Consider the following 5,812-nt stretch of genomic DNA (forward strand, 5'->3'; position numbering starts at 1 on the left):
TCACTCTACTTTCTCCTGCTATTTATGTTGGCTTCATGTGCTGCTTCTTCCCCTGGACAGCGGTACCTGCAGAGGGCCAGCATTGTGATTCTGTCAGATTTTCTGCACAGTGCCGCTTGTCTAAAGATGTTATACAATCGGACTACAATCTCCTTTAAATCTACTAACAAGCTATGTGGTAGAAAAGTTCCATTGCCATAAGAAGAGCCACACCAACCATGTGATTACACCACTTTAATCAGCTTTATTGTACACCAATGGAAATGAACATCCTATCACTCCGCTCCACAGCCTGCACGATTGGATCCCCATTAAATGAATGATAAAGCTGCGACCCTCAATACACCAAAAATATACATCAGGTGTATTATTCACTTCATGGGGGAGTTCAGCAATGGTATCCTTCACCTATACGGAGTGAATATGAACCCCAGAGAAGCAGAAAACTGATGTACAATCATAAATAAGAAATCATTTCTACAGATATCAATAGATATCACTCAGGAGGTCCTCCACAAGGAACTGTGTGTAAAATATTCTTCTGGAGGCAATCATAACAATAATAATTTGACAGAAGGAAACTAATAATATTGAGATGAATTCTACAAGGATAATAATGTCACTTATTGCATTATCATAGAAGGCAAAGAACGATAATAATGACCATGTGATAAACTATAGAATGATTATAATGTGAATGCTACACACTACAGATTAATAATAATAAAATCATGTGACAAATATTCATCTAGAAGGGTCATTATTTTAAACATATGGCATGAAATAATATATACGGGTGATAATACAATGACATATTGCACAAGGATCTTGATACAATGGAATGGTTATTCCTCTTGACTGTGAAAATGATACTGTACACTAAATTTAGAAATTCTGCAGCTGTGCTGAAGTTGTGATTATGTGCAATCAGCTGCTGCCAGAATCTAGAGATCTACTCATATGAGGGATTGCTTTGTAATCCTGTATAATCATCTCCTAGTCTCTGCCAATCACATTCCATTTCCAAAGCAGCAATCCGATTGGTAGCCGTGGGGAATTGTTTAGTAATGTCATTGGGTGTTTTCTGCTCTCCTGCACCCGAAGTCTGGGATCCCAATATTGGGGTGCAGGACACAATACCTGTGAGGCTGTGAACAGGGAGTCTGGCTGGTCTATATAGTTCCCTGAAATAACCCTTCAGAGATATTACACGTGTCTCATGGGGTAGAGAGTGACCAAGAAACATCTAAGTAACTAACCTGCACCATAGTGCCGATCTCACATGAGGAAATATACGCTTCTATCTAACGTAGCAATTTATTTTTAAGTCCCCCCCCCCCCCCTCTCCGCCCAGGGCCCAGTATTTTTATTCTATATCTTAGACTCATGCACCTGGGTGACCTGGTAAATGCTCATGGTAACAAGTATCATATGAACTATGTCATGCTTTTTATACAATGCAGGCAGTGTGTTCCCTGGTACCTAAAAATGTCTCGTACAGCTAAATGGGAAGTCTCTCCCCACAGTACTAATAAAACCTTCCTAATCTACCTGACCAATGCTTTATATCTGCAGACCTGCCAGGTTTCCTTAAGTTACATAGGGGTGCCCTTTAAATGTGAGAACCCCCTCAGTCTGGAAGCTGGTAACCTGCCGTCTGGAGCCGGACAAATGTTAAAGGCTTGGCACACCCGGTCTGCTGTTTTGTGTGATCTCTTCTGCTGGCTTTTCGTATCTTCTAGGTGTGCAATCTCTTTTCTTCCTCTCATAATAAGACGTCAGATATCCAATAGCTTCATTAGCAGCAATTGGGCTCATTAACAGTAGCTGGACTGTGCGGTGTAAGGAGAGAGACTGGGGTTGTGTTTCCCTCCACTCGCTCGCTTATCTTCCCTGCTTTATGTTCACTATCTCTCTCTCTTTCTCTCTCCACTTTCCAGAGTGTCTCTTTCTCTTTCTAACCCTTCCTGCTGGCTCTGATAGATATCTCCATGTTTAGGATGGAGCAGAGGAGTACCCAGGCCTGGCATGTGAAACAGTAATAGCCTATACCTGGTTAAAGTTCCTGCCCCATTCCCCTTTCCCCCAAGTATGGTATTACTTTCCTGCCCCGGACCCCTGTTTGTCAATTATGATTATACCTTCCTGCCCCATTTCCTTTACTGCAGGTCTGCTACTTGATGGGCATGGAGTCATCTGGTTCCCCTTCAAGCACCCAGCTGCCAGGTGAGGTGAGAATGTGACAGCCAGGTGGTAGTGCGCTGGCACTTCATGCTGAGCTCCATATCCTGCTGGCTGCACAGACACCGAAGCTCATTTGGCACCGTCTTCAGTCCTCTGGGCAGTGCAGAGTCTGTTTACAAAAGATTTGCCAATACAATTCCTATAGCAGTGTGAGCCCTTCTCTCAGCCGTGGCCAAATGTGGCTGATACAATACGCAATGGGGGCCTGGTGTGATTTATACTGTGTGTTAACAGTACTGTTATTATCTGTCCTTTATGTTAGAAGAATTGCCTGTTTGAATGTTAAGGCACTGAGATATTGGTGTCGCTGGGATGTTTGTGGGACTGGGATGTTTGTGGCAGTGAAATGTTTGTTTTGGCAGTAGAATGTTTGAGACTACAATGTTTGTGGAGGTTATGGAGGTAAGTAATGGGAGGATGACACTAGTCTTCCCGCTTTTTAGTGAATAGAATGTGGTCTTCACACTCTTCTTTCATCATCCCACCTCTTAGTGGATGATATGTGGTCTACGCACTTGTCTTTCAGTCTTCATACCTCTCGGGGGATAATATGTGGTGTACGCACCTGTCTTCCTGCCAAATATTCCTAAAATGAAGAAGCAGCAATTTAGGTCAGGCAATTATGATAAATTTTTGGTTTGGCACCAGAGCTGATCAAAGTGTTTTTACGGAAAATTTCTACCTAGACATGAAAATTTTATCTGGGGGAATCACCCTGCAGGTACAGAACAAACTCTTAATTAAATTGATGTCAATATTTTCAAGCCCATCTCCTTTTATGTAAACGTCCGTGACGCCTGTACATCTAGGGAAAGAAACACATTTTAATTGAGTGATAACCAATATTTTTACTCACTGAAGAATGCTGTTAACTCGTGAGACTGTAAATTCACTGAATGCAGCACAAATATTTGCTAACCTGGCAGAGATGGCATACGTTGCTGTAGAATGAGGACCGCAGTGCGATTGTGTCCTGTTTTTAGTGTTCACCATGATCAGAGCACACTGTGCAGTGCTGGAAAACACATGGTTTGTCAGATGAAAGAAACCTTTTATGTACTGTATGTAACAGTATATCCGTCTTCACATGTGTGGCATCATGTCCAACTGTTGAAAATGTTTAGAAATCTGTTGCAAAGTCTTTTACCTGGAGATCCTGCCAGTCGCATCACTTCCTGCTGCAATTAAAAACACTGCCTTTTAATTAGCTTCACTGTTGTCAGTCTACCATGGGATCCTTTAAATAGACCTCGAGTAATCCAGCAGACATCTGAAGGGGTACACAGTAAGCTAAAAATGCTGCAACCAAAAATGTACTTACCTATTTCCTCTTACATGTGTCTCTGCCCCTCCCACAATGGGGAGATTTCCCCCAGTATTTTGTGTCTCTGCCCCTCCCACAATGGGGAGATTTCCCCCAGTATTTTGTGTCTTTGCCCCTCCCACAATGGGGGGATTTACTAACAATTGTTTGTGTCTCCACTTCCCGCCATGATGAAGAAACAGTTGGTGCACTGTAGTAACAGTCAGTTGTGTTGTAGTAAGAGTTGGCATGTTGTAGGAACAGATGGTATCATGTAGTACAATTTAGTGGTAACAGTTGGTTGTGTTGTAGTAACACTACAGTGTGTGTGGGTCAGTAGGGTTTGGCGGGGTGAAAGTGGCTGTTTATTTTGGTGAGGTGTTACGGTCACAGAGACTGCAGACAAGTATTGAGTATAATGCTCCCTTCAGCATCTGGCTGTCATATTTCAGGCCGCCATTTTCTTGTGTCAGAGTTGTCAGCTATTAATACTTTTCTTTAATATTTCAGTCTGTGAGCTCCAGAAGGAGCCGGTGGAGCACCGTAATGTGCCGAAAAACCACAAGGCTGTCTATAAATAGCAGGCGAGGTGGAAGGAACAAGAGCTGGAATTCACCATAAGCTGGCACTGCCGAACAATGGCACGTTGTGTGCCCATCGCATATCCCCGGTCCGCTCTCCCACCTAATCAGCACTTTATCATTTATATATGCTAAATGTATTCACTGCAAATCGCTAACATGTGTGTGCTGGTATTATACCACCACTTGGGGTGGGGGGATGTCCTGTAATCAGCAATACCGTTAGCCAAGTGCCAACCAACATATGGACTCTCAGAACTGAAGTGCAGCATTGTCCTTTCACATAGACTGGGTGAGCTAACTCTACCTTGGGGTGACCCTACCCCATTCTGGGTAACATGGATTGCTGAAGTTCATTGGACAACGCGAGTGACACAAACTATATGTACACTCTGCCAATGTATTTCTCATTTTTGTTTCTATTTCATCCGGTAAATATTTCAGAAAGTGTTTTTTTAATTAATTTTTATATTATGGTGCAAAAAATCTCTACAGAAATTAAGTGCATTCATATCTTCCTGTGATCCCTACCCGTGCTGCACTCTTATTGGTTACACTGTTCCCTAGAGATTGTACAGAGGCACGCATACACAGGAAAGACTGAAGGTGTTTGTATGGTGACACACAGATTGGGGAGAGATTGTACAGAGGCACACAGACCTCCACATATCTGTACATCCTCTAATCACAAGAGGAGATTGAATCGGTGCCATGGATAGTGTTTGAGTCGCCTTTATATATTAAGGGTTCCCCAAACCTGTAGAAGTCTGGCAACAGTGAGAGAATTGGAAACTATGACCCCTTTTCCTGTTCTAGTCAGTCTGAACCATTGGTGAGGTGTATGGATTGGACACTTTAATGATAGAGTGCAGATTGGGAATTGGCAAAATGGGGCCCTTGGACATAGCACTTTAGGTTGGATTGCAATGTGCACAATGATGTTGTCCTATCTGTATTACCTGTACTGGGCCCATCACAAACCAACTTCCTTGTCAGCTTTGACCAATTGCAATATCTCCTTGGTTTAACATAACTGGACCCCCGATCATCCTCCACAGTCTTGGCTTCTGCTTAGGGTTAGCCTTCTGGATAAAACACTATTACTTTTGATACAGTAAAAAAAATAAATATTTTTTAAAGGAAGGTTGAATTTGTTGTGCAGATACCCTTCACTGAATAATCTTTCTGTAGAGTTATTAAAAAAATTATAAAGAAATAAATAAAGGTTTAGATTCTCATTGTAATGGGGATAATCTGGTGTGCAAGTAGTCTTTCCTCATACAAGATATTTCTTTGTACAGTTAAAGAAAGAAATCTTATTATAATGGTAGGAATATGGGGTGTAGGTATCCCCACTCAGTACAGAATATCCCTTTATATAGTTATAGGAAGAAATATTCTTGTATTGAGGGTGCTGGATATGCCTTATAATAAGACATTTATCAGTCATTCCCTCAAAACAGGATATCCCGCTATAAAGTTATATGAAGATATCTCATTATATCAGTGATAATTTGGGGTGCAGTTAGCCCCTTCTTGGTACAGGATGTCCCATATACTAGCCTTTCTTAATTCTTAACCCCAGAGTAACCCTTTAAATAGTTTTCAAGTCTCTGGGAACTCCTGCTGAAACCTAAAATAGGGGTAGACCCTGGTACAAGTTTCCCCCTATACAGTTATAGGA

Source organism: Pyxicephalus adspersus, chromosome 10 (genome assembly GCF_032062135.1).
Source record: "Pyxicephalus adspersus chromosome 10, UCB_Pads_2.0, whole genome shotgun sequence".
Lineage (NCBI taxonomy): Eukaryota > Metazoa > Chordata > Amphibia > Anura > Pyxicephalidae > Pyxicephalus > Pyxicephalus adspersus.